The following is a 21,488-nucleotide window of genomic DNA, read 5'->3' as shown; positions in this document are numbered from 1 at the left end:
GCCCAAATGCCATATATCAATGTAATTTAATTGAAGACCATGAATAGCTTTTTGAAATATCTTGTGAACAGACAAACAGACAAACAGGGGTGAAACATAGCCTACAACTTTTTTGGCAGAGGTAAAAATCAGTTTACAGGCACTGTTCAAGTAAACTTGTTCAGTATCCTGTTGTTATTTTCTTCCAGGCATTAATTAGCATCTTCACTTTTTCTTCAGCTTTACTAAGTAACTTTTACAATGGCGCTGACGAGGAGACTACACGTGGTGGCGCTGTGCACCCTGGCTGGAGCAACTGGGGTGACCACCAGGGTAGAGAGAGGCGACAACCTTGGCTGCACATTTCCCTGCACATTGCCGTGGAAAAGAACCCTGGACTGACCCTGGAGGGGCGCTGTCTGCTACAAGGGGGCGTCTGTCTCCTGCACTGTGCATGTACTGTACTGTACCCGTAGGCCGGCCCCACACAGTCAAATGCCTACCTGTGGCTCGCGGGACTGCTCGGTCAGACGGACCGGGGTTAAAAAATAAAAACAATAACAACAACTCTTGCATTTCAGAATGGAGTTAAACCTCTATTCTTCACTGTCTGCTCTGGCTTTGTAACCTAGAACCTTTTCATTGACTTGAATTACCTACAGGACACTCCTGCACAAGCTGCCATCCTGAACGGTTGTCTCCATGCCGACACCAGGACCACATCTTCAAGATGTCTACCGGCCATCTTGCCACCATGGGGACCCAGATCAGGTCCTCAAGAACCTCTCCCTCCTCAACCATCAACACGGGGAAGGTGAAGTGGTTCACTTATAAGGCGGGTTACTGTTATATCACCAGACAGGATACAACCCAGGATATCTTCATACATTGCTCTGCCATCGAATATCCTAACTCCAAGTAGGCTAGGAAATTCCTGGCAGATGGGGAGAAGGTGGTGTTCAATATTACACAGGGGATGAAAAGACCAGATGCTGCCTTTATTACCGGCCCTTCTGGCTGCCATGTGGAGGGTTCTAGCCACGCTTCAGCTCGACACCGAGATCGTCTTAGCGCTACAGCTGATGAGGGGACCATCCTTCAGGCCTTGATCTTTGCCTGCATTCAAACTCCAGTTGCCATTGCAAGAGGAGACCGTGCAACCCTCATCAGGCTCATCCCTCTAGGCTACTCCAGTGTTTCTCAACCTTTTTACCTTTATGGAACCCTTGAAATAATTTTCATGTCTCAGGGAACCCTTACATAAAAATTATGTATTATTGATATCTTTCTTTCTCCTGTATAAACTTAAGTTCATAAGGAGAACATATATTTTTTTCTGATAACTGGTTTAACCAAAGAATAACTTACGTTTATCTCAAGTTTAATGACAATGAAAAAACAATGTTAATAAATATTTAAAAATAAATAAATAACTGAAATCAAACTACTTGTTCAAGAGACCTCATACGGAGGTTTTCATTCACACAAATAAACGTAAATAACCAATATCAAGTATAACACTGAACAGAACGAAAACATAATAACTACTACAGTAACTTGATCAATAAAACTTAAATAATATTGAAGCAAATTATGGCAAAAAGAACTACCTTTGGAAGAGAGAGAGACAGAGAGAGAGACAGAGAGAGAGAGAACACACACACAGACTTCTCATAAACAAAAATATCATAAACATACATAAACTGTTAAAATTCATATAAAATCCCTAAGTGATTGGTAACAATTACTAAATAAAGTGGGTGAATGAGGGACTGTACCAGCAGTCCAGCACTCCAGGAAGCACATACGGGACTGATGGAGACCGTGCATGTGTCCTGTACTCGGGTGAGTCACTTGATAATACACGAATCCGTCACGTATAGCTCCTGTCTACTGACCACTAAAGGCGGTGTCACACGGGAATCGGAAAGAAAGTATCAGGAAAAAAAGTAACAGTCAAAAAGTAACAACTTTTCCTAGGTTAGGTCAGGTTAGATTAGGTCAGGTTAGGTTAGGTTAGGTTAGATTAGGTCAGGTTAAGTTATGTTAGATTAGATTAGGTTAGGTTAGATTAGCTCTTTCCCTTACGTTTTTTACTGTTACTTTTTTTCCTGATACTTTCTTTCCGGGATTCATGTCACACTGGTGCCGTAAAGACGTCGCTATGTATATTCCCTATAATTATTATACTTTTTAATGACGTAACAGGTTAAGACTTTAATACCCAAGACTTTTCCAAGAATATGCCGTACATGTACAGTAAAATTACGAATATGAAATGAAGCACAAAAATGACTAAAAAATGCATTTACATATGATTAGCCTATTTATCACTATTTCTCTCGGAACCCCTAGAGACCTCTCGCGGAACCCTAGGGTTAAGGGGAACCCCGGCTGGGAAACGCTGCTCTACTCCATCATAACAAGCTGCTCTTCATCTCCATCCCTGAAGAGGCAATCATTGGCATTCCCTCTCCTTGGCCTTCCGCCTCTATGCCACAGGACGACCACCCTTACTCCAGCCCGCCCCAAGATCATCCTAAGCCCAGGCTACAACCCAGCCTTGCTTACCACAGACTCTCCTCAAGGCTGCATACCATCAGATTGCACCAGCATCAATGAACATCCTGCCTCTCCTCATTCTTCATCACCGCCTGCTCCTACACCTACAGCAGATGAGGCCATGAAGGTGAGTCCTGCCTCCTCCCCTGCTTTACCAACACCTGCTCCTCCGCCAGCATCTGCGAGGAATAAGAAAAAAAAGAAGGGAAATAGAGCACGACAAACTCCACATCCGGTTCCAACAGACCCTTCACCTGGGCCTCCAACTGATCCTCTGCCTGAGCTTCCTGAGCTCAAGAGTCACATTTCCGCCGCCTTGCCCCTCCAGATGCGAAAACTGCCGCTCATCTTGCCTCCCTCACTGACACAGATCTTGAGAAAACGCAAGATTAATACTTGAAAACCAATTTCCTCACCCTGATTGACTCACTAACGCGTTACAACAACGGCTTGAAGCTCACTCCTGACCATGAAGACTGCATTATCAGCTAGTCCAAAACAGACTCAGAAGACGTTGCAGTTCTCAACTACTTCGTCACTAAGTTCTGTCCAACAATTAAACACTGACCGAGCTATACAGAGGGCCTGGTCCCCTCTTTATGAGGCGTAAATTGTAAATAACAACAACAACAAAACTTACAGAATGTGCAAATACTATTGCTACCGTGAGAAGAAAGTAACTGACATAGTTAATAAATGACTTGTTGCAGGAGTTAACGACATGCAAAACTGAACCAAGTGCAAAGATGATTGGTAATGAGTAGAAAAGAATATAAAAAAAGACAATACAAGTGCAGTAGCGTATAAAAATGTGTTGTATTAGTTTTATTTTTGGTTGTTGTCCCTTGCACTGCTGCATGTAGCACTATCAAACAAGGATATTTTCGTTGTCATGTTAGTTTGTATATTAATCAATGGTGCTCTTTCTATTATATAAATTGTTTTTAGAAAGTTCAGTTTTCTCCAGTCATTGCAATGTGCAATAATTTTGGTGTTCACGGCTATACAGTCTCCATCAATATCAGTTCCGTAATGTTCTAGATATTGTTTGATGGCTCCATCCTGTACATGTAGAGAGAGGCGACAACCTTGGTTGCAAGTTGTGTGACCTATGTAGGTAATATTACAAGCCGTGCAGTCCTCGGTAGTACACTGATATTCATACACGACATTGGTTTTAGACAGCATCCCAGCCTGACCGGTTGTTTTTCAATACCGTGACACTACTACGCAGGCTCTTGTAGTAGATGACCTTACATTTTTCATTGGTAGATTGGCAGTTTCTTTTCACAATGTCCTTAAGAGCTTTTTTACCTTTTTCATATCTCTTGGTAGAAGTGTTGCAGTATAACACAGTTATGTCACTGGTTTGGAGTTTAGGTGGCCCAGATACATAACGTTCGAGGTATTTCCTAGTGATATTTTCAAAATCCTTGTTAGTGTAGCCATTATCTACTAACATCTGGCATAGATGTTGCAGTTCTCGGTTTATAGACTGCCATGAGGAGCATTTTTTTTTTTTTTTTTTTTATGCGAGGAAGAAGGAACCAAAGGCCATGAGCCCGCAGTAACAGTTCCCTCCAAGAGAAAAACAAAATACAATATAGAGCCAAATTCAAGATCCGATCATTTTGAGATGCCTGGACACACTGCGTTTGAAAGACTGGAGATCATAGGCAGCAGGAAATACAGACAGAGGGAGACAGTTCCAGAGTTGACCTGTTGCATAAATGAAAGACTGGGAGTAACGGTTAATTCTTGCATTAGAGAGTTGGACAGAAAAAGGATGAGAGTCTGCTGCCAGACGGGTGCTACGCGCCCGTCGTAGAGGTGAAGGAATGCAAGCAGACAGTTCAGAGGAGCAGTGACCATTAAAGTAGCGATAGAAAAGAGATAAAGATGCAACAGTGCGGCGAAGAGACAGAGGTTGAAGGGAGTCAGTAAGAGGAGGAGAGTTAATGAGACGAAAAGCCTTTGACTCCACCCTATTGAGAAGAGCTGTATGAGGGGAGCCTCCCCACACATGAGAGTTGTACTCCACACAGGGGAGGATAAAACCCCTGTATAGAGTCAACAATTGCGCAGGGGTAAAGAAAGAGCGGAGTCGGCTTAGCACACCCAATCTCTTGGAAGCAGATTTTACAAGAGATGTAATATGATCTTTCCAAGATAAGTCCCGAGTAAATGAAACCCCAAGCATGTTCAAGGATGATGTAGGATTAAGCTGAATATTATTAAACATTAGTGGGTATACCTGTGGAAGATTTTGTCGGGTTGAAAGGTGTAAGAACTGAGTCTTAGATGCATTAAAGACAACCATATTATTTTTACCCCAGTCAGAGATACGAGCCAAGTCAGACATTAGGTGTGCCATAGCCTCATCCCTTGTTTGTTGAAGTAACTGTTGAGATGGGCGTTGCGGGAACCGAATGGAAAGGTGAAGGGTGGAGTCATCAGCGTATGAGTGGATAGGGTTAGATGTACAGCTTAGATCATTGATGAATAAAAGGAAGAGAGTTGGTGATAGGACAGAGCCCTGAGGAACACCACTGTTGATAGATCTAGGAGAAGAACGATGGCCGTTTATAACAGGGGCAATAGAACGACCAGAAAGGAAGCTAGCGATGAAGGCACAGATAGAAGGATAGAAACCGTAGGAGGGCAGTTTGGAAATTAAAGATTTATGCCAGACTCGATCGAAAGCCTTTGAGATGTCAAGTGCAATGGCAAAGCTTTCGCCAAAGTCCCGAAAGGAGGATGACCAGGAGTCTGAAAGGTAGGTGAGAAGATCGCCAGTGGAGCGTCCCTGACGGAACACATACTGACGATCGGAAAGAAGGTTGTGATAGGAAAGATGCCTTAAAATTTTTCTGTTAAGAATTGACTCGAAAACTTTTGAAATACAGGACGTTAAAGCAATTGGACGATAGTTGGAGGGTTGGGAGTGGTCACCTTTCTTTGGGACTGGCTGAATGAGAGCAAACTTCCAGCAAGAAGGAAAGGTACAAGTTGACAGACAAAGACGAAAGAGTTTGCCTAGGCAGGGTGTAAGCACAGAAGCACAGTTCTTGAGAACAACAGGAGGGACCCCATCAGGCCCATATGCCTTGTTAGTACTGAGGCCAGTGATGGCAGAAAATACATCAACTGAAGAAATTTTAATGTCAGCCATGAGGAAGTCAGAGGGTGGAAGTGATGGAGGAACAGCACCGGAATCGTCTAAGGTAGAATTGGAGGAGAAAGTCTGTGTGAAGAGATCTGCTTTATCAGTAGAAGAAATAGCTACAGAACCATCAGAGTAGAAAAGAGGAGGGAAGGATGATGAGGTAAAGTTGTTAGAAAGATTTTTGGCAAGATGCCAGAAGGAGCGGGAAGAATTCGAGTTGGAGAGTTGAGAGCATTTAGTATGGATGAATTTATTTTTAGTAGAGCGAAGAACAGACTTAGCACGATTCCGGGCAGAAACGTAAAGATGATGTGATTCAGGGGTGGGTTGGCTCCGGTACCTTTTGTAGGCCCTCTCCTTGTTGCGGACAGCATTAGAACAAGCGTGATTAACCCAAGGCTTTCTTGCATTAGTCAAAGGATATGAAAAAGGAATGTATGCTTCCATGCCCGAGAGAATAACCTCCGTAATGCGCAAGGCACACTCAGATGGCTCACGGCCATGGAAGCAATAATCATTCCAGGGAAAATCAAAGAAGTACTGCCTGAGGGCCTCCCAGTCTGCGGCTCCAAAATGCCACAGACGACGTTTCCCTGGAGGGTCCACAGGCCGTACCGGAGTGATAGGACAGGTTAAGGTAATAAGGTTGTGATCGGAGGAGCCCAACGGAGAGAAAAGATTAACAGAGTAAGCAGAAGGATTAGTTGTGAGGAAGAGGTCAAGTATGTTGGAGCTCTCTCCAAGGCGGTCAGGGATACGGGTAGGGTGCTGTACAAGCTGCTCTAGGTCATTAAGGATAGAAAAGATGTAGGCTTGTTCACCAGGTGGATCCGTGAAAGGAGAGGAGAGCCAAAGGTGGTGGTGAACATTGAAATCTCCAAGAATGGAGATTTCAGAGAAAGGAGAAATGGATAGAATGTGTTCCATCGTAGAAGTAAGATAGTCGAAGAATTTTTGATAGTCAGTAGAATTAGGGGATAAGTAAACAGCACAGATATATTTAGTCAGAGAATGACAGGAAAGCCGAAGCCAGAGTGTGGAGAATTCAGAAGAATCAAGTTCAGGAACACGAGAGCAAGATATGTCGTTGCGTATATATACACAACAGCCACCTTTGGCTTTGAAATGAGTATAGAGAAAGTAGGAGGATACAGAAAAGGGTTTGCTGTCAGTTGCCTCAGACAGCTGAGTCTCCGTTAGAAAAAGAAGGTGAGGTTTAGAGGAGGAGAGGTGGTGCTCAACAGAGCGAAAGTTAGAGGAAAGGCCGCGAATGTTGCAGAAATGAAGAAGAAGAGAGTCAGACAGTGGTTCCAGGCATCTTGAGTCGTCACCGGGAGAGGGGCAGATGGTGGGGGCATTTATGGTCCCCCCCCCTGGGGACTCCGAGGCTTGGTAAAACGACGCCATTTTGGGTAAATTTTGAATAGGAAGTGTAGTGTGTACTGTGCATGTAGTTTGGTGAAGATAGAGAAATTTGTACTGGAGAGCATGCTGGCCTACTCTCTGTGTAACTGAGACACTGAAAAAGTTCAGCAAAGGTGGATGGTCAGGAACTAGTCCTGAGGGCTGATGAAACGGGAGCTCCAGCACTCCCTGTCATCAGCTTTCCATCCACCTCGGGAGTACTGCCCTGCTCGACTGGTGCTACAGTTCTGATGACACCTCTCTTGTAGTTCTTAGCACATTCACCTCTGCCGTTCATACGTTTTTCCGTGTTGGTTGGCCTATGATAGATATCAATAGTGAAGCTGTCACTTGTGCTGTCTACCAACACATCCAAGAAAAGGAGTTTGCCATTGTTGTTAAGCTCAGCAGTGAATCGTAAGCCAGATATTTCTTCTAGGCATGTTTTTAGATGCTCAAGTCAATCTTGATTTTGTGCACACACGAATGCATCATCAACAGTACCTGCAGTAGATATGAGGTTTACTATCTCGGTGTTCAAAAGCCAGGTGTTCTGCATGAGACATGAAGGTTTGTGCCAAGAGCCCTCCTAGCAGAGACCAAATATTCAATAAAATTATATATATATATATATATATATATATATATATAAGTAATCCCTCCAATATCCGGACACCCATTTTCTGGACATCCCCAATAACTGGACATTTTCGTCCCTGGATCCGATATTCCCAAATGGGCCAAAAACCGCAATAAATTAGAGAAAATTCTGACTTTTTCCCACCTGTAATTTGAAGTTGGCCCGCACAGCGCGGGCAAGCTGTGTTTTGGTGCGTTGTTCTGCTGACATCCGCTAGAGAGACCCTGCATCCTCCCCACTTACCGCCCGTCTCTTGCTGTATGTGCACGCTGATCATCATGGCTGCCCATGTGCTCGCTTTTGTGGGGGTGCCTTACCTGCTGCAGGCTCTCCTGCTGCTCTCATGCCTCTCCTTCATGTGTGTGATGATGGCCCCACCGCCTGAGAAGAGGAAGAGAGTGGTTTTGACTCTGGAGAAGAGGGAGATATTGGACAAGGTGCATGGCACGGAGTTGAAGGCTGCTGCTGAGAAGTTCATAAGGCTTCACGACACCCTAGACTTCAAGGTATCCGAAGGTTGGCTCTTCGCGTTCAAGTTATGATATGGCCTTACCAAACATAAGTCTCATGGCGAAGCTTTGGACGCCAACAAGGATGGAGTTGACAAGTTTTGGCACAAGGTGAAGGGCTTGATCGACAGGGAGGGCCCAACTCTCGGTCAAGTCTACATCGCTGACTAAACTGGCTTATTCTATCGCTCTTTGCCTACGAACACTCTAGCCGAGGAGACGGAGAAGCGTGTACCTGGCTGCAAGCTCTGCAAGCAACGGATATCTGCTTTGTGTTGTGCCAATGCTAACGGCATGCACCGGCTCAAGCCTGTTATTGTTGGCCATGCAAAGCAGCCTTGGTGTTTTCGTGGGGTGATGGATGTCCTTCCTGTCGTCTGGTACCATTCCTTGAAGGCATGGTTCACAGCCCAGATCTTCAAAGACTGGTCCCACCGCCATTTCGTCAAGGAGGTCATCCATTACCAGACGAAGAAACTGGGAATCCCACATGACCAGGTAAAGGCCCTCCTTCTCCTCGACAATGCATCTGCCCACCCGTGCGACAAGGAGTTGGTGGCTGAGAATGGGTGCATTAGGTGCATGTTTCTGCCACCTAATACTACTGCTCTCATCCAATCAATGGACCAAGGAGTGATCGTGGCAACGAAGAGGCTGTACCGGTGGAAGTTCCTGGACAAGGTGATGGTTGTCTTTGAGGACGAGGACGAGCGCAGGGAGGGACGGGACATGCAAGGCCAGCAGACTTTGGAAAACATTCGCTGCTACAACATCGTCTGCCATCTACAACTGGGCCAGTGCATGGACGGAAATCCCTGTCAAGACTCTAGAAAATGGTTGGTCTCATCTGCTTCTCGGAACGGATGTGGAGCACGATATCCTAGGTTTTGACGTGGATGATTTCCATGTATGTCTACGTGCGCATGACAACGATGTTGATGTGGACGAAGTGCGTGAGTGGCTGGATGACGACGAGGGCGATCCTGGGTATCAGACCATGTCTGATATCGAGATCACATCTTCAGTTGCAGGTGTCAGTACCCAGCTTGAAGATTCTGACGAGGATTGCGATGATGATGCGGACTCCTCTCAGCATGACACTACTCCAGCCATCCCCAAGCTGAGTGCACTCCAGGAACACCTAGAGTTCGTTCTGGACTACCTGGAGCACCCGGACTGTGACAGGGAGATGGGGCCCTTGGGACTTGTGGAGGAAGTGCACGCTTTCAGGCAGCGCATCATTAATCATCAAAATTGTCATTCCTTGCGTCAATCAACCATTGACAGCTGTTTTAGGCCCGTGACCCCCGCTGTGCCCAGCCCTGGCTCCACTCCGTTGCCTCCCCAAGACAGGCCCTCATGCTCTGAGCCACAGCCCAGCACATCAGGCACGGTGGAGTCACCACTCGACATGAGTTTGCGCCTCTCTTCAGAGTCCTCTGCAGTGGGTACACCATCACCACAACCAGTGATGCACCCCTAGGTCACCTGCATGTGCTACTCTCAAACTCTGACAGTGATTAGATGCCAAGAACTTCTCCACTAGACCACAAGGGAATTTACAGTGTTGTGCAGTGAAAAAAACAGTGCATAGTGCTAAGGATTTAGAGTTGTGAGTGAAAAGACAAAAATTTAATGGACTGTAAATGTAACGTAAATTAACTTAAGTGTGTTTTGTTTACAAAATGGTTTCAAGAGTGGACAGACTTAAAGTGCAGAGTGCAACACTTATTTCATTAAGGTACAATGGAGCGCAAGTAAGACAAGAGTGCGCAGTGTTAAGTGAATGGAATTCTTAGTGCAAATGACTAAGTTCTGTGCAAGACTTCATGAACAGTATACTGCAAGTGCTTCAGAAATTCCTTCTTACTGTCAGAGTATGAGAGGAGGTGGGTTATTCATCTAGATGGCCAGGGACTTGCTGTAAGTACCCAGAATGTTTCATATTGTACTGTACTGTTTTTACCATACTTACCTCTAACACCTCATTTCACTTTTTTATGTCCCTTATTGGTGTGAATAGTGTCTTAGGTGCTACACATGTGCAGTAGGGAGGTGTTTTAGGGTCCATAACTACCAGTCCAGGAGCCAGGGACTTGTAAGTACCCGGAATGTTTAATATTGTATAAACCTACCTCAAAAAACTCATTTTATGGTTCTTTTGCATTTATTTCAGTCTTTTATGTCCCTTATTGGTGTGATCTGGGTCTTAAATAGGTGCTATGCATGTCCAGAGGGAGTTGTATAGGTGTTTTTCTGATTTAGTGTTCATAAGTACAAGTCCAGAAGGCTGGGGCCCAATATCCGGACGGGATCAGTATCTGGACATGCAGTTGGCTCTATTACATTGGATATTGGAGGGACTACTGTATATATATATATATATATATATATATATATATATATATATATATATATATATATATATATATATATATATATATATATTATCACAGATAACATGAACACTGAATTGGACACTCTGATTCACTGATTTGCAGTAATGGCCCCAAAACCAGAAAGTGATCTTTCACATTCTGTCCTTGTTATCTTGACTTGTAGTCAACAGAAGTCCAATAAAATAACGGCATTGCACAAAAATAATTTTTTCTAACACACACACACACACACACATATATATATTGTTACATAGCCTATGATTTCATCATCCTTTGTGTAATTTTAACGCACAGTTGCTGCATGTTTGATCACGAGCGTGTTCTGCCTCAGTTCCCCCCTTCTACCGTTATAGTAGAGTAAGTCGTTCTCTCTGTTGTCCAGAGCGGGATTGTGAACTCTATGTCCCCATGGCTTTCATTTGCGCGTCCTTCTCACAAGTTTTATCAAGCTCTCCTGGCTCCTATATAATGAGCTCAGTCTCTGCATCATTGCCACTTAGATCTGCTCCTCATTTTGTTCACATCTCTGTCCTCCCCTGTACAGATATTATTATTGTGAGTGCTCAAGAAATCTCCAAACATCTAGCAGCTGTGTGTAATTTGAGTATAACTGTTGTTGCATTTTTTCTTGTACTGTATAGCATAAGTTTAATTTGTAGGCCTAGTGAAGTTTGTAATTTATGTAGGGTTCTTTGTCAGTCATTTTTGATAATAGTTTGTATCTGTAATAATTTATCTGGCATTCACTGAGTATTATCTGGTATCTCATTTTATCAGGGCTGACTTAGATAAATTTACTCTTGCTAATTTCGTGTTAATAAAGGCTATTGCAGTTAACCATATATTTAACCTGTTTATTTGCCATTACATTATCCTTATGAGTCCTGAATGTTTTGTTGTTAGTTTGAGCATTAAACTTTAACTTGTAATTTTACCTAACTTTTTTGTTTGAACCTGGAACTTTACGGGACAGTAGTGACTCTTAGCATTCTCACTTAAAGTGTACGTTATCTTTCTCTGTTCCGTAACATAAATTTGGCGACCTCATATCAGGATATTCAGGATATTATCATAAGGATATTGTTTGATATTTTGTGACTGTGATATATTCATGATGGCTACTATTTCTACACTTGATGAAGCCAAAGATTTTTTGTCAAATGTGCAAACAGTGTGTGATATAGAAAACAGAACAAAGAATGAACTTAAGCTTGTTGCTCAACAATTGGGAATTGCAGTTCACTCTCATCATTCTAAAGATCAAATTGTTGGCATGATTAATAAAAGCTTGTTTAATGTAACTCCTCCAAATGAGCAAACGCAGATTGAATTAGCTAAGTTACAGCTAGCCCTGCAGGAGGCTTGTGCTAAGGAGGCGGAGTCTCGTGTAAAGGAGGCTGAATTTCAAGCACGTGCCAAGGAGGCTGAGTCTCAGGCTAAGGAGGCGTGAATCTCAGGCTCGGATTCAGGAGGCACAGATACAGGCACAAGTTGAACTTGCTAGGATTCAGGCAGACCATGAGTATCGCATGAAACAAGGTGGAACTGGATCATCTTGCTCTGATGATTTTGATGTGGCTAAAAATGTTAAACTTGTCCCTCCTTTTAATGAATCTGATTTAACAAAGTATTTTCAGTTGTTTGAGAGGGTAGCTACAGGTTTTAATTGGCCTAAGGAGTATTGGCCAGTACCTCCTTCAAACTGTTCTCACCGGTAAAGCTCAAGTAACTTATGCATCTTTGCCTCTCAGGATCAATCTGATAATTATGATGTAGTTAAGAGCTTGATTCTTAAGGCCTATGAGCTTGTTCCTGAAGCCTATATGAGTAAAATTTAGGACAACTTACAAGCAAGATAAGCAATCCCATGTTGAGTATGCAAAAATCAAAGAAGATCTGTTAGAGCAGTGGTTAAATTCTAAGAATGTGGATTCTGATTTTGGTAAATTTAAGCAGATGATTTTGCTGGAGGATTTCAAAAGGTGTATTTATAAAGATGTAAGCCTATATCTTGATGAGAAAAGAATAGATAATTTGTCTGATGCTGCAGTTTTAGCTGATGAGTATGTTCTCACTCACAAGAGATATTCTAGAGAAAAAGGAAAGCTGAGAGTAAGTACGTTGCCTCTACTCAGAGTACAGGTAACAGGAAAGAGAATAAGGATGATGTTTCTCAGAAGTAAATACCAGCTTCACCTCTAGATTTCAGAAAAGTAAATGTACTTATTGTAGTAAGCTTGGTCATACTACGGAGAGATGTTTCAGGAGACAGCGTGATGTGAACAAAAAGGAGTCTTTAAATATTCAGTCAATTGGTCTAGTGTCCAATCTTGAGAGTTCCCAGAATTCTTTAACTGAGTTAACTGAACCTGCTTTGAGGGGTAACTTAAATTCTCATGATGGAGCTCCTCTTTTGAGCAGTAACGTGGGTGACACTCTCAAGAGTTCATGTGCTAATTTCCTGTCTGATGGTTTTGTCAGTCCTCTGGACAGTAATGACAGGAAATCAGTTAAAATATATCGTGATACAGGTGCTTGCCAATCCCTTATGCTGACCAGTGTTCTAGGCTCTAATGTTAATTTCTCTGATGAAACTGTAATCTTACAAGGTGTAGGGAATAATTACTTCTCTGTCCCTCTGTGCAGAGTGAATTTAGAGTCTGGTTTTGTTAATGGTTCCGTTATGGTTGGGTTGGTTGAGACACTCCCAATGTAAGGTGTAACTTTCTTACTTGGAAATGATATTGGTGGAAGTCAAGTGTGTCCAGCTCCTCAGTTGTCTAGTGAGCCAGTGGCTGCGTCCCAGGATTGTGATGTCCCTGATGTGTTCCCTGCATGTGCTGTCACTAGGGCTAAGTCTAAAGTTACTGGTGATTTAGAGGATAATGATGATGATGATGTTATCCTAGCTGACACTTTTCTTGCTAATTTGGACCACTCACCAGATGAGGCAGTACCCCGTAGTGTTGATAATTTGTCTCGTCAAGAGTTGGTTGAGTTGCAGGTTGCTGACCCTGAGTTGAAAGGTCTAGCTAACTCTGCTTATAGTGAAGAAGAGTCAGCCGGTGCTTCTACTTGTTATTATGTAAAGTCAGGAGTACTTATGAGGAAGTGGAGACCCCCAACAGCATCAGCCGACTGTGAATGGGAGGTTGTACATCAAGTTATAATCCCTCGTGTTTGTAGGCAGGATATCATTGGAGTGGCTCATGATTCCAGTTTGGCGGGACACCTTGGAGTGAGGAGGACTGTGGCACGCATTTTGAAACATTTCTACTGGCCAGGTATCTTCAGGGATGTTTCCTGGTATTGTAAGTCTTGTCACACCTGTCAAGTTGTGGGGAAGTGTAATCAGACCGAAAAGGTTGCACCTCTAGTTCCCATTCCTCCTTTTGAGGCGCCTTTCACCCGTGTGTTGGTGGATATTGTGGGCCCTCTTCCTAAGACTTCTTCAGGATTTTCTTATGTGTTGACCATGATTGATATGGCTACTCGTTATCCTGAAGCCATTCCACTTAGAAACATCTCAGCAAAGAACGTGGTTAAGGAAATGCTAGGGTTCTTCACAAAGTTTGGTCTGCCCAAGGAGGTACAGTCAGACCGAGGAAGTAATTTCATGTCCAACGTTTTCAAGCAGTCTCTGAAAGAGTTGGGCATCACCCAGATCACGTCTTCAGCTTACCATCCCCAGACCCAAGGAGCGTTGGAGAGATATCATCAAACACTCAAATCGATGCTCAATAAATACTGTTTGGAACATCAGAAAGACTGGGATAAAGGTCTTCCATTCGTTGTGTTTGCTGCAAGAGAATCTCCAAATGAATCACTGGGCTTCTCACCTTTTGAACTACTGTTTGGCCATGAAGTAAGAGGACCCCTTAAGCTACTCAAGGAATGCTGGCTGTCGGAGGAAGATGACGTCAACCTGCTGGAGTATGTGATGAATTTCAAAGAACGGCTGTCCACTGCTTTACAGCTGGCGAGAGAGAATTTAGGAGCTGCTCAGGAGAAGATGAAGACTTGGTATGATAAGAAGTCCAGGTTACGCCACTTTCAGCCAGGAGATCAGGTTTTGATTCTGCTACCAGTTCATGGGCAACCTCTTCAAGCCAAGTTTAGTGGCCCTTATCTCGTGGAGAAGAAACTCAGTGATGTCAGCTATGTCATCGCCACACCAGATCGTAGAAAGAGCAAGCAACTATGTCACATCAACATGCTAAAGTTATATCACAAGCGGGGCGAAAATAATCCAGTCTGCACTGTAGCTGTTCCACCCGAGTCTGCAAGTGAAGCTCTCCCATGCAGTATGAGCCTGAGTGATAGTTTGGGGAAGAATCCTGATATCATGAATGATCTCCAGACTAAGCTTTCTCATCTACCACCCAAGGAAAGGCAGGAGTTTTCGGCATTACTGCAGGAGTACCCGCAAGTGTTCCGTGCTACTCCAGGAAGAACCACTGTGTTGATGCATGATGTCGATGTTGGAGACGCAAAGCCAATTAAACTGCCTCCTTACCGTGTGAACCCAGTGAAAGTTCCTCTCATCGAGAAGGAGCTTGGCTACCTGTTGGACCACAAGATGATTGAGCCCTGTCAGAGCGAGTGGAGTTCTCCTGTCACTCTAGTCCCTAAGCCAGGTGGGTCACAGAGGCTTTGCATTGACTACAGACGTGTTAATCAGATAACCAAAACAAACACTTACCCTCTCCCTCGCGTGGAAGATTGCATAGACAAGATCGGAAAGGCTAGGTACATAAGTAAGTTTGATTTGTTAAAGGGATACTGGCAAGTACCTATGACTGAACATGCTAGGGAGATCTCATGTTTTGTAACATTAGGAAAGACATTTGCATATTCTGTAATGCCATGTACAGATTGTTTTAGAGTAATAAGAAATTTCCTTTGTAAATTTCTTTTTTCTTTGTGGGGAGGTGTTACATAGCCTATGATTTCATCATCCTTTGTGGAATTTTAACGCACAGTTGCTGCATGTTTGATCACGAGCGTGTTCTGCCTCAGTTCCCCCCTTCTACCGTTATAGTAGAGTAAGTCGTTCTCTCTGTTGTCCAGAGTGGGATTGTGAACTCTATGTCCCCATGGCTTTCATTTGCGCGTCCTTCTCACAAGTTTTATCAAGCTCTCCTGGCTCCTATATAATGAGCTCAGTCTCTGCATCATTGCCACTTAGATCTGCTCCTCATTTTGTTCACATCTCTGTCCTCCCCTGTACAGATATTATTATTGTGAGTGCTCAAGAAATCTCCAAACATCTAGCAGCTGTGTGTAATTTGAGTATAACTGTTGTTGCATTTTTTCTTGTACTGTATAGCATAAGTTTAATTTGTAGGCCTAGTGAAGTTTGTAATTTATGTAGGGTTCTTTGTCAGTCATTTTTGATAATAGTTTGTATCTGTAATAATTTATCTGGCATTCACTGAGTATTATCTGGTATCTCATTTTATCAGGGGTGACTTAGATAAATTTACTCTTGCTAATTTCGTGTTAATAAAGGCTATTGCAGTTAACCATATATTTAACCTGTTTATTTGCCATTACATTATCCTTATGAGTCCTGAATGTTTTGTTGTTAGTTTGAGCATTAAACTTTAACTTGTAATTTTACCTAACTCTTTTGTTTGAACCTGGAACTTTACGGGACAGTAGTGACTCTTAGCATTCTCACTTAAAGTGTACGTTATCTTTCTCTGTTCCGTAACAATATATATATATATATATATATACAATATATTCAGTGAGAGCAACCAAACGTCATTGTACGTTACATGGCATGCCAACTCTTTTTCACACCTGTCAGTTTGTGCCGCTTATTGTCACTTTGTGACCTAGTCACGTGCTGTGTGGAAGCACTAGCCCTGCGCTTGGCGTGGGCATCACTGTTGATGTTGGACACCATGTTGCCAGCAAACAGGTTGAACAGGGCACCAACCATCTGTCGGATGAGCTTGTCCACTAAGCTGTGCCCTTCACAACAGGAGGCCCCATTCAGCTGGGCATTCTTGCTTATCAGGACTCTTGCCACCTCCACAAACACCTTCCTGGGTGAGGAACACTCCAGCAGCTTAAGTCGATTGGTCTCCTTCACAAGACCTCACCAGATATGGCAGACGTTCAGTGTGATGTCAATGGCAGTGCAAGATGGGATGAGGAGCTTGCCATGATCCAACAGCTCGGTGAACGACATGTGGATGGCCTCCACCTGTTCACCGGGGTTCTTTTCAAGCCTGACATCTAGCGGTGCAGCCTGTCTGTCAACCAGCAGGTCAGCACAGGCACTATACTTGTTCCCACGGGTTGCTGAATGGGCCAGGTAGCCAACAATGTGATCCAAAGCACCTTTTATGGGGTCGTCTAGCTCCTCATGTTCTGCTTGGTCAGCCACATCCATCAACTCTTTTGCCACCTGCATGAACACAACCTTGCATTCATGCCAACAGGTAGTCATATCACTCGTTAGATCACTGATGCTGTAGCCAGACCACCAGATCAAACTCCTGGCCCTGATCACTGCCTCATTCTCCATGAATTGCCGAACACTGGCCCAATAGTTACTGCCTGCCAACTTCCTCAAGTGGCCAAAATGTGACTCAGTCCTGTCTGATTGGATCTTGCCCTGCAACACATAATCCAAGACAGTATTATGCCTGTCGAGCAGCTATCTGACCAGGCCCACCAGTCCTCGTGATATGTAGTAAACAGCCAGGCACGTGTCCTTGGTGATTTTGGCAGAGGTTGGGACTTCAGCTTCATGCCAGCTATGTATGGAGTTGCCAAATTCACCCAGGAACTTGAGACATGTCTCACTTTCTTCACAGTTCAAGCAAAGCTCCACACAGTCCTTGTCATGGAGATGGTGCGCCATGAAAATTGACTTCATGTTGCAGATATTGAACCATTGGTGAACCAACTCCAAGAAATCTGTGATGTCGACAAAGCCCTCACAGTCAGGCCTGTGCTCAGCAAAGTGGCACAAGGCCTTGCATGTGCTCTCATGGATGGCTGATGCTGCGAGCCCAACGTTGACGAGCTCCAATGCTGAGGGCTTCAGTACTTTGTCAGTCAGCTTGTAGGCCAGCTTGCCCAGATGACCACGCTCCATGTTGTACAACCTGGTCAGATGAATGAAGTCGACTTTGAGCTGACGGAGGTTCTGAAAAAAAAAAAATTATTTATACAACCACTCGTTCCTGTCAAATGTCGAGCTACGCAGCAAGGAGAGAAGCAACAGAGGGAAGAAAACTCAATTACCCATTCAAACTACTTTTTGAATGACAACTGCTGGTCATTTAGGAGCTAAAACAAAAAAGTGCGCTTTCTCACCTCAGAACAAGTGAAGGGAGAAACGGTAAGAGTCCTGTGACTCAGAAGACCATAGAACAAGTTCTTGAAGATGTGGACTGTATCATACACAGTCTAGATAAGGTCCTTGTCTGCAGACTAGGTGTTCAAGGTGATCTCTGGGTAGTGGCTGTTGCTACCAAGTGAGCTGTGCCAACTCTGGTTGATGCGGTGGTTGTCCGTGGTGACAGACACAGCTTTGTAGCTCAACTTCATCAAACCTTGCAGCCCTTTGTTGAAAGTCGTCTTGATGTCGTCCCTGGTCTCGTGTGGCACCGGCAGCATGCTGACCATGTGTTCATACTTGCCAGCAACAGAGTTGATGTGCATGCAAAACAGGGTTTTGGTGACCACGCCTGCAGTCTTGCCATACACCCTGCCATCTGCCAGCTCCATGGATGGACTGTGTATACCTAGTCCATGGCCAGGTTGACAAGACGCTCACGTGGCTCCAGCTTGGCCACTCTCATGCCTAGATAAGTCATAGTTGCACCATCAAGGCCGCTTTGCACTTGCATGGCCGAGGTGAGCTGTTGTAGAGTTTTGGGATGTGGCAAGCAAAACAGGGTGCAGTTGTGCATCATCCCGTACAGCTTGGGACTCATCCTGTCCCAGACAACAGCATTCCCCATGAGAAATGAAGAATACCGCCTGCCCTGGTGAGGCTTAGACACCAGGCGCAACTGTCCTGCTGCAAAAGTAGCCACCAAGTGGACTTCATCTTCAATGCCTTGATCGACCAGATCCTCCAAGATGTTGGCAGCTGCCGCCAGATGGTCATTGGTATCAGCAACCAGACTCTTGACCCTCACCATGACATTCAACACCTCTCGCAGTGCAGAAAACTGACCAGATTTGGCTGTGATATCAGCAACTTGGAAAACAAATACATTTCTTAGAAATCTATCAATACACACCTGTAGTTTGTATTTGGTCATAGTTTGCCTCCATGGAAGAAATCTGAATTGCGAGAACATTGACCTTTCTTAGAGACAGCTGCATTCCGTTTGCATGAATCATGAAGTTGAGGTTGGCATAGATGGTGACGTTGCTGAGAATGATCGGTAGGCCAGTCACCTCATCAACTTCCTCAGCCCTGATGGTCATCAACTTGTCACCTCTAGGAAGCTGCATCATCACTGGTCTGAAAACATACACTTTCCCTTCAGGTTGGTCTATCTATCTATCTATTGCCAGACGCCTCAATCCCGTTTGGGGCCACAAACAAATCGCCTCCACGTCGCCCTGTCCCCCGCCAGTACACTGCCCTGCTCCCAACTCACACACCCCTCTCTCATATACCTGTTCACCCTATCCCTGCATCTCATCCTCGGCCTCCCCCTCCCTCTCCCCCCCTCCACCTCACTCACATACACTCTCTTCGTCAGTCTTTCACCCTCCATCCTCTCCACATGGCCAAACCACCTCGGTGTATTCCTCCTTTTTGTGTCTGTGACCCTGAAATAATTTTAAATAACTCCACAACTACATATAATGAAGTGTGATGTACTTTTTACAGTCCATAGTAAATACCTGAAGCCAGATGGCAGCATTTAATTGGATAGCTTGTTGAAGAGGTCATCCAGGTTGGTGATCTTGTCCGCATCACAGAAATCTTTGGTCTGATTGTCGTGGATACGTTGCTCATGAACCCAGCGAGCAGATGATAAGGCTCGACTAATTGGGCGCTCCTCCACTATTGTTAGTCTTGCTGTTTCTGGGTAGTTGTTGAAGACTGATGGGATGGCATCAGGCCTGAGCTTGAGGCACTGTCGTTCTGTCTTGACCCGGGGGGCAACACCCACAACAAAGTCCTGTGGCTTGAAGTGCAGGTCGCTGACACCACAGTGGTCAGGGCTCCAGCCACTGTCTTCACGTCGGATGGCAACAACCCACTTTGCCCTGATTTCAGCCTTCTGGGGGAAGGTGAAAACATGCTTCTTGCATGGAGGAGTCTCACCTCTCGTCATCATCCCCTCTTCCTGCTTCGTGGGCCTATAACCCGATCTAAAGTTGAAGGCTGCACACTTCACCTTATTGACGATCATTCAAGCAAAAACAGACTCAATCTGAAAACACAGTTGGGAAAATTATTATCAGGTAAGCTACACAGATTATTCCAGCGGTAGAATGCAGAATCTTTGTAGGCTATGTAAATTTGATAAAAATGTTTGGTATTGTTTTGTGCAATGTTTCTGCATCAACCCCCATAGCCCAGACTGGTGACTAGTCAGCAAGTCATTGATGTGGTGCACAACAGATACACAATAATTACAGAGATCGCTAAGAAATTACAAAAGAAACAATTGAACCAAATCATTTTCAACATTAGCTCTCATGAAGTCTCATAGCCTAAGCTGCAAGTGTCCAGCCTTAGTGGAGGAAAACCAATAGTGTAGGTCCTGAGCTGGGTGATGGAATAAATTTCTTTGACTTTCTCCACATTTGGATATTTTTCAGTCATAAATTTCAGGAATAGGCTTGGCTGATTAGGGCAGTGGGGATGAAAGTGTAGGCAAAATATTAATATGATCATGAACACATGGTGCCTTCAGTTTAGTAATATTTTTGTTCACCACCAGCCTAACATGCTTCTCACCTAGTTCAAAGATACTCAAGGAGGCTTTCTTATACACACGTAACTCAGTATTATTATACTTGATTGTATTAATCACAGTATCAGTCTGGGACTTTGCAGGTGTACTAGTACATTAATTGGTTACTGAGTGATTGTCAGTGCAATATACCGTTTGTATTAGTCGCAAGACCCAAGCAATTTTCTATCACTACCTCAATTACAGGCCGTGTCAGCTTCTCAAATCATCCGTCATTACATGCAGGACCTATTTTGTGCTGTGAGACATTTTCCCCAGAGTCATGACTGACGAATGCCTTACTAAAATTACGTAAAACCTGTACTTTGTTGACTTTCCATTCTCTCATTCGTACATTCCTCACTATTTTTCTTACGTTGGAAAGTTGCTGATATCTCAAATCCTATCTCCTCATCTTCTTCATGCACAGACACATTGTTGCTGCCACTCATAATGCCTATTAATGTCGTAAAGTCAGTAAATAATAGTAAAAACACTGGAAAGAACACTCAGTACTGTAGGATTAGCCGCCAAACTGAACGTAGATTGTAAACATTCTTAATAGTGCATACATGGAACACTCTGTTTGGTCTGCTGATCATAAATGCACGGTGATTGGTTCTCGGTTTGAGAGCTGCTCACTCAGTGGGGGAGGAATGGAGGATGTCAAAGGCAGCCAGTGGGAAGGAGCATACTGTTCAGAAAAGAGCTGCGCTCAGTGGGATTTTCAACCATAATGGTTGATTCATCCTCAGATCACGTAGAGATGAGGGAAGAAAATGCTATACTGCTCTTACTTGGATCTTGATTCTGGCCACCACCAAGTAGTGGTCAGAAAGTCCACTCCCCCAACCTCTATAAGCTCTTGCATCCATTACA

This window comes from Coenobita brevimanus, chromosome 26, assembly GCF_032717465.1.
Source record: "Coenobita brevimanus isolate Jiangsu-jjx chromosome 26, ASM3271746v2, whole genome shotgun sequence".
Taxonomy (NCBI): domain Eukaryota; kingdom Metazoa; phylum Arthropoda; class Malacostraca; order Decapoda; family Coenobitidae; genus Coenobita; species Coenobita brevimanus.
Note: the sequence above shows the minus strand (reverse complement) of the source record.